Source organism: Cariama cristata, unplaced genomic scaffold (genome assembly GCF_000690535.1).
Source record: "Cariama cristata isolate BGI_N322 unplaced genomic scaffold, ASM69053v1 scaffold17504, whole genome shotgun sequence".
In the NCBI taxonomy this organism is placed as follows: Eukaryota; Metazoa; Chordata; class Aves; order Cariamiformes; family Cariamidae; genus Cariama; species Cariama cristata.
Window position 1 is genome coordinate 10,870 of NW_009614883.1, and position 8,917 is coordinate 19,786.

An 8,917-nucleotide genomic window follows, 5' to 3' on the forward strand; every position below is an offset into this window, starting at 1 on the left:
CCACGTTCACATCCCACCGGCTCCCAAGTCAGAAAGAGGGCACATCAGATCTTTATCTGATGCAGCGAATAGTCCCCAAGCATAGCTCAGTATGTCACTGCCATTGATGCTCTTCTAGCATGTCACTTCAGCATAGTATTCTCAGATCAACTGAAGACACTGAACCTTTTCACGCCTCCGTATCGTTAACACAGCTAGCTCCAGAAACGTTCAGGGCTGCAGGGACTGGGGAGGTACACCGCTGCAAAGAAGTGAATCTGAAAACAGTCAAACTGAACATGCCCTGCACTTGCTCACTGGGTAGGATTCGGGTTTGCGATGCAGTTATGCCACTTTAACGACTGCCCGCTGTCGATAGCGCGGTACTCAACCTCTCTCCCACCCCACACTGCGGCCGATTCCCCCACTGAGCGCTAGTACTTGCCCAAACAGGCAACAACCCAGTTCTGGGAGCTAAACCAGTGGTGAAGCAACCCTACAAAAAAAGGGTAAACTTTCTTCTGTGGCTTTAGATCCCTAAATGAGCCTCCTGACAGGTCAGATGAGCGCTGGTGTCAGAGCAAGGAAGGAAGCAGAAGCACGCAGCGGAGGCAAGGAACCAGGACTGCCCTTTCTGGAAGGGAGTTTCTGCAAGGTGTTCGATCTCCTTGGCTGCCTCCTCAAGCGGCATCTCTAATCTTCCATTTTTGTAAGAATACAAAATTCCAGACATCTTTAATTAGGGGAAAGCAAACCATTAAATTAAGGTTTGAGTCGGATCTTGCTTTACCAAAACTTAGTTTTACATATACACATACACACACGTATATACATAAAATTCATGTAGGAGATTTCTAACACTTTCCTGTCCCAGGCGCGTAGTGAGAATCCAAGTTCAGCACAGAATTGCAGATCAAGGTGAGGAGGTCACTGAAGGTGATCTCGTATAAAATTATCCTCAGACCTAGTAAGCATCTGGAAAGGAGTCCTCTGAGGAAAACCAAAGACCTGAGTAAAAGTGCAGTATCTGTCCCACAGGACACTATTAGCAGGTGTCCCTCTTTGGTGACAACTGTTATAATCTGTGAAATTCTGATTTAAAAACCAGTCTTAGTTTAAAAAGAAACGCAACAGCTGCAGTTTCTCGCAGAGCTTTCTCCCGTATTACCCGTGTTAAGTGTATGGAGTCACCTATCGATTCTTCCTACACTGGTACCCACACCTCAAAAGACCTTTCTTTTCTCCAGAGCCCTTCACCCCTTGCTGGGTGGGTTGCGGTTTCTGCTCCCATCCCCAAGGCCGGTACCTGCGAGGAACACGGATTAACAGTGCCCTGCTCTCAGCAAGGCTGCCCGTCCCAATTCAGAGAGAGGCTATTGGCAAAGGTGAAGGAGATGACGACGTTGTAGACAAATCTTCCCAAGTAACTAAAGTCTCAGGGCGCTTCTCAGACCTTCCGCAGAGAAGATGTCCACAATTACAAAGCTGTTTCCTACCGTACGGTGCAGAGAGAAAGCATTTATGCTTCATCTCCCACCTCCCTGCAAAAATTCCTCAGGCCAGCTCAAAATCTCACTTCCTCATGACCTGAAACTTCCTCATTATCCAGCCTACGCTTTCTTGTGACCCGTTCAAACCAATTCATTCTTGTCCTCTATTTCGAGGACTTTTATTTCTCTCCTTTGTGTTAAACTTCAATGTATTTACAGAGACCAAGAGCATACACCTTCCCAGTTTTCATTCTGCAGGCTAAATAAGCCAAGATCTTTAGAGTCTATCATTTGATAATCTTTTCATCCCTCTGATCATCCCAGTAAGCCCTTTCTGCACCTGTTTCAGTTTCAATTCATCTTCTTTAATACAGGAGACCAACTGCACTTCGCATTTAGACTGGATCCTACCAGTGCCGTATGCATTGGCACCAACAGGGCTCTCCCTGAGCCCCACGCGTAAACATTTTGGGCACTTTAGGTCACGAAGTCCCTTTTGTCAGGCTGCCTTCTGTGCTGAAAATACTTCCCAACTTTGCAACAATTTCAATAACACACTGATACTTTTTTATGACAAGATGCTTAACGTCCATAATAAAAACAGGGAATAAAACCAGTCCAAGGACCAATCCCTAAAAACTCCACTAATAGCTTCACTCCAGTCTAATACTTTGCAACACTCCCCTTTGCTGTCTTCTCTTCAGTTTTTTCATCGTCTATCATACAGGTCTTCTACTAGCACCCATTTTACCCACGGCAGCAAATGCTCTCTTCTGCAGGTCATACCTAACACAGCCCTGCAGATTAGCACAACTCTATCTCCTATTTCTAGAAAAAGAAATTCCTACCCAAAATAACATACTAGGCTTGCCTGAAACTATTTATCCAGCTTCAGTAAACTCATCTTGCACGTACTCCCAGGTCCTGCTCTACTCTTTCGTTTAAAAGCGTGTTGCTACGCCCCACGCACAACTCGAGTCGGCCTGACAGCCCTCCAGCTTCCCGGGTCGTGCCCCCGGCCAAACACAAACCACGCGGAAAGAGGTCCACAGACACTCAAGGCTGGCGAACACCTGCATTGCCTCAGAGAGAAGCAAACCCTCCCTCACCTGGGCTTGCTCCCCCTTTTGCAGCCCATCCTGCAGCGACCTGGGAGGGAACCGCTGCGGCTGAAGACAGCCCTCCTGCTCGGCCAGACTGGTTTCCAGTTCCCCGCTTCAACTCGCCAGGCAGCAACAGAAACGCTTGTGCCGGTGAAAGGGAGGGGATGGATGGCTGGAGGGAAAACAGCCACTTCTTTTAGCCGTGGTGTCAGCTGCCCCCGCTCCCTTTGTTCATCACACCACAGGGAATCCCCCAGCCCCACGGAGTCTATGGGAAATACTGGCCAGCCCAGTTAGCAGCCACGTTCAGACTATATTGCACTTACACTCCCACCTGAATACACCCTGTTTGTAAAGACTCCTGTTCCTTTTTCATTTATATAGCTTAAAAAGTGTTCGCCTTATTTTTCAGTACATGTTTCAGGGCCCCGGTCAGCTTTATTGGAGCAATTTCCATTTGATCCCCATGCTTCTACACGTGCTCTTCCGCAACCGGCCCTTCTCGCGTTCCTCACGGACCCTCTGCCAAGCACCCGCAGCCTATTCATCTCCAAATCCTTCCTGGCAGTTTCACCCTTGCTGGGATACCGTTTCCACAGGATTTCTGCACCTCTGACAGAGTTTCACGTTTCCTTCACATTCAGAGCTACAAGCACCTTTTTGAAACCGGCGCTCTTCAGATCTCAAAGTCTGCCCTTTCAAATGAGCTACAGGCCTGCTTCTTGCAACTCTTCTGCTTAAAGCGGATTTACTCCGGAAGACACAAGTCGCCGTTACTGCTAAAAGACGCCATCGGGTTTTTGATCACGGGAGAGCCAGGTTTTCCCGAGCAATGCTGCTGGTGCCAGAAGCCGGACCACTCCTCGCAACTCAGCTGCCCCGGGAACTGCCCTCCGCCTCTCCACCATTTGCACCCTTTACCAAAAGGCACTTTGTTATTTTACACACAAGCAGAAGGGTGTTAAACCTGCTCCTGTCACCATTATCCTTCCCGGGATCTGACCGCCCTCAGCCTAGAAGTCTGCACCTTCACTCAGGGAAACGCCATTCCATTCTCCCTCCAAAAAATCGGTGCGCGCTGCTGTCGTCCTGTTCCTGGGCTCACCTCAGCCGCAGGTGCTTGCGTGTACGTTGATGGACAGATAATCCAGATTATTAAAAATAAAATAAAATCAATCAATCTGAAGCAAGCATATGAAGTCGCTTTAGATCTGAGGTGTTTAACGCTAACAGGGAAGTGTGAATGATACTGCAGGGTAATTTATTTATCTATCCTTTTCTTGGATATCTGTAGTGACCATAGGGTTGCCCAAATACTGTTCCCAGCACGCACCTTCAACCTGTTTTTTTCTTCACGTTGTTTCCGTGCACCTTGACCTACCATTTGAAGGGCTGAACAATTCCCTTCCCTTATTTGCACAGGAACATAAAAGATATTTTTAGAACGCAGCAAAACAAATCCTTACCTACACCGAGCAATTTTCAGTAAACTATGAAAAATTGTCTCTTTTTTGTCAAAAAAAAAAGAAAAAATTCTGTTCACTCATCTCCGTAGCTGCATAATCCTTCCAGGACTGTGGGGACCCAAACAGAAGCGCAAAACACCGCAGGTGCAGCCCCGCTGGGACAAGAAAGAAACGTCTCGTCACCTCCCCACACGCTTACTGGGAAAACATGTTTCTTCAAGGCCAGTACTCTCTCCCTCTCTCTCCTCCTCCACCCTCTCCCCAGCAGTTTTAGGAGCAAAAGGCAGGTTTATTGTCCCAAAAACACTAGGACAAGTAAGTTTTCAGTTAATTTTGTGAAGGACAGTGATTTGTTACCCCGTTATAAGCAGTCCTAAATCGCCCTTTGCTGCACACACCCTGTAAGTCTGAAAGGCAGAGGTGAGGAGCCTCCCTCCCTGGCTCCTGTCTGGGCTCTTCAGCTCTGCCCCAGTTGCTCTGTGGGCACCTGAAGCCTCTCTCTCTCTCCCCCGACAACTTCCAAGCACTCCTAGCCCTCACCCCTTCCCCAACAACTCCGCCATCTCCCCTCCTGCCTTCCTCCTCCCCCCTGCACAGCTCCCCTTGTAGCTGCTCCAGATCTTCCAACTCCCAGTTATCCTCCTGAGCATCCAACCTGAGTTGCCTTTGGCCACCTGCCAAGGACAGGAGAAGCAATGGAGGCACCAGCATTTCATGGAATAACGGAATAGTTTTGGTTGGCAGGGACCTTTAAAGGTCATCTGTTCCAACCCCCCTGCCATGGGCAGGGACATCTTCAACTTCACCAGGTTGCTCAGAGCCCCATCCAACCTGACCTTGACTGTTTCCAGGGATGGGGCTTCTACCACCTCTCTGGGCAACATGTGCCAGTGCCTTACCACCCTCGTCGTAAACAATTTTTTCCTGATATCTAGTCTGAGGAGCAGGGCAGCTCTGTGTCCATGGGAGATCGGTGGGGCAGGGATGCCAACAGTGGGACGCAGCGCAGTTCGCTACTGCGGGAGAGCCCAGGACAGCGAGGGCAGCTGAGGCGAGGGTGTCCGTGGTCCTGCTGTGCTGGAGGTTGGACAGGACTGCCTCAGAGGACAGCCTGCGGTGTGAACGATGGGCACCCCGTGGTGTGGGTGCCCACCACTGCTTGCTGTGTGGCTGCCAACTGTCGATATTCCCAAGGGCAGCGGTGCAGGGCAGCGTGAGGGTGGGGACAGCCCACGAAGGCAGGAAAGTCATGGGACTGATCGGAAAGACCTCCCTCGCTCCACCGCATAGCACCGAGGAGCACAGCTAAGATACATTTGCTAACGCTCTTGCCAGAGGTGTTGGCAAGAGCCGTTTGGCACTCAGGAAGGAAAAAGGTCTTTGTGTCTCGTCTTAACACCCTTTGGGTCCTATCTGCAGTTTGGATTTCTCCTCCTCTCCAGTGCCAAGCACAGTAGCTGATGTGAAACATGATGAGTCAGAGCTGCAGGCTGCAAGGGGAAGGCAAGGGAAAGGGAGCGCAGGGACACAGCGAGACGGGAGGGAAAGCTGCCGTCACTAACCAGCCTCCGAGTCATCGCTACCTAGCTACCACTGGCTTCTCTGCAGTACCACATCCATGTATCTTCAGCTTTCCCTGGCTAAATCCTTGGGGTGAGGAGGAACTTGAGAACAGCCAACCTACGTGATACGTTGCTGCCCGAGAGCAGCGTGAGAGTCGCTGTGCCCTTTTCACCAGTGGATGCAGTAGGAACCGCTCCCTGTAACTGCGGCAAGTTGGGAAGGGTTTGTCAGGCAGCTAACCTAGGATGAAAGCAGCACTTTGAGAAGGCCAAGAGGAACATGTCTGGATCAAGATACACTGAAACTGCCTTTCCTGTTGCCTTTCATGAAAATTGGCAGCAATCACCCATCCTGGCTGCTCCGCTTCGCCATATGTCCCATCTCCAGTGGCACCACAAATACGCTGGGAAAAATCCTCCTGTGCCAAATGTTTCAAACACAAATATAGAAGGATAGAAGCCTTTTAGGTCACTGATTTGATTCACACCTAATACATTTTTCATGCAGTAATCTGAGTATAATTATGATAGTGTCATAGACACAGGGCACCTATCGCGGCAGTATCAAGTGCTGCAGTACTGCACGCCTGCAGAAACCCACCTGCTTAGATCCACAACGCTGATGTAGAGCAGGACCAGATATTTCTTAGGTTGCTATTCAGTTGTGCATGGGAAACAATTTACCCACCTTACAAAGCACATTCACAGCCTTGTAAGTGTACCTGCTCCATGACAAAGCCGGTGCTATTCACAGCCCTGAGTGAAGAAACCAAGACGGAGGGACCCACCTCCCGGCCCAGGCAGCACAAGGACAACTTGCTTGTGCCACAGAACTGTTCAACTCAAGTGACCGCTCTGCTTAATTCAGATGAAAAACTTGAACCTCAGTCTATCACGTATCAGCCTCGAAACTAATTTCAGTCAAACTGATCTTCTCTCTCGCCAGAAAGATAATTCTGTGCTGGATTGTGCCTTGCTTCTGGTTCAAACTACAACACTTATTCCCACCAGAGAACTTCATTTTCAATTCATCGCATTTTTTTGACCAAAACCAAAAGCAAAACACTGTCACTAAAATATGTCCAGTCCATTCTACAGGAAAATCTGCTCTGAGGCCTGCTTATCTCAGTGTTTCTACGAGAGCTGACAGTTGCTGAAATATAGGCACTAGGATTGCTAGTGTTGACAAGACTTTAAAGCATCATCACACTGAGTAGCCATTAGAGGTTATATTTCATTGGAAGTAATGTAATTCAATTACCATCACTCTTTAGTGTGTTCCATCTCTGGAGGCTGACAATAAGCCGTATCATTCATCAGATTTTAACCTGAACTTTGCATTCTGGCCCTATAGATTGCCAGTTCTCCATTATGAATGGCTTCATATTTTTAGTATCATTTCTTAGGGAAAAGAGGTTATCCAATTATATTGTACATCCATCTGCCTGCCTGTCCGTCCTTACTTAGCTTTTCAACCAGTTTCAATCAGGAGGCAAAGGTCGTCAGGAAAATTAAGTTCCTATCAGTTTTGCGACTAATCAGAGGCAGGGTAAAGAAGAGAAATCACTTGCGCGTCCCAGTTGGGAGCGGTGAGCTACACGATCCCTGCAAACTGGCAATCTGGTGAGCATGGACAGCTTACACTGTCTCCTTCTTCATGCAAGAAACACAAAAGGCCGGAGAATTTGTGTTACTGCAGGGACAGAAGGTCAGGGAGACCCATGTCTTGGGCTGCGAGACACAAATCCCTGGAAAGCAGGCTCCTTTAGAACTGCTGTTCACGGAACAACTACTTTATTAATGCAGGGAGCTTACTAATTTACAAAGAATTTCTTGTGCATGTTGCTTCAGCAAAGACTGTTTTGAGTAATTCACTCTGACAAACATATTGCAAACACAAAATACAAATTGCACAGAAAAATGATGTAACATTTGCTTTCCCAAGTCTACGCGTTCAAGCTTTATCAATAACCACATTTGCCTTTCTGAATAGCTGAAGTGTAGAATAACTGATTCACTATGTTTATCTGTTTAAACGATTGCTCTTACTGATGATTATCAACATTCCTGATTCATATTACTGTTGTTGTTCTGCCCTTTTGCTGCTTAACTGAACCATAAAAGTACTCAGGACTTTGCCAGTTCTTTATCCCATTTACCACCCGCCCAAGGATGGTGACTTAGGACAACTCACTCACTCCTCGCAGGCAGCTTGTTTACATCTGGCGTTGCATCCATTCCCTTTCTCGCTTCCTCTCCATCCTTCCAACCTTCTCCTCCTCCATATAGCCATTTATGCTGAATCCCTTTTCTTCGGTCTTTCCCACTCTCCAGTTCTCACCATCTCTGCAATTACCCCTCTCCCATGTCCACACATTCTCCATCCCAGCGTTGCCCCTCATTCTACCACCTCTTTTTCTGCCTCCCACATACACTGTCATGATCTCTACCTTCTGGCTTCCTCCCCTAACCTGCTCTTTGCTCAGACAGTCCCCTTCCCCTCTCTACCTTCCCTCCCTCACACCAAATGTTACTAGAAAGGGATGAGGGAACCTGGACACCCCTACAGAAACACTTCTGCTGGACCTTCCTGGTCTCGCTTCCTCACACTCCCCCATGGATCACGTCTATGGAAGCTGGACTTCCCTCTTAGTCCTTCTGTTTTCACCTGCCCACTCATCGCCATCTTCTCACACTTGCCCCCACTCTCACTGCTGGCCCACCCAGTTTCCTCCCCACCCTTTGCCCAGTTACTGTCACTCCCCTCTGACACAGGTATCTTCAGCTGCACCCAAAGCCACTCTCTAACTCCTTTTTGTCTCTCTTTGCAACATTTACACCACCAGTCGACCATTGTCACCTCCTCCTCTGTGCTTCTAATGAACCCCAGTGAACACACAGCCTCCCTTCACTTTAGACATTTGCTTACCCTTCGAACCTGCCATCCTCTTCCTCAAACACAACTGCTTCTCTAGTCCTTGTTGGAGGTTGACGCTTTACTGCTAGCAGAGGTTGCCTTCTACTATATGGGGAGTTCCCTGCTCGTTTTCAGATTCCCCCTGCCCACGATCTACCCAGGGTGTGAAGCCCCGCGTCCATCAGATGTCTCAAGTGTTCCCAGGTGAGGGTCACGCCGTGCGCACACACACACGCACACTCCTCTGCTGCAGGACAGCCCCCGTTGCCGAGAACAGTCACCCATCAGCTGCCGGCAGGCTGGTTTGCCAGCCTAACTCCCATGTCTGAAATACCAAGTTTTACTCCTCCCTCGCACCCGTTACTCACTCCCATGCCATCCCTCAGGGAGCACCTGCTGA

At 48.7% G+C, this 8,917-nt stretch overlaps 1 protein-coding gene across 1 annotated transcript in view; it reads right to left on the bottom strand.

Moving 5' to 3' along the window:
* Window positions 1-8,917, bottom strand: part of LOC104161244 (fibroblast growth factor 9) — a gene marked incomplete at its 5' end in the record, with an annotated part of 20,204 nt that overhangs the window by 10,663 nt on the left and 624 nt on the right. The window lies entirely within an intron of this gene.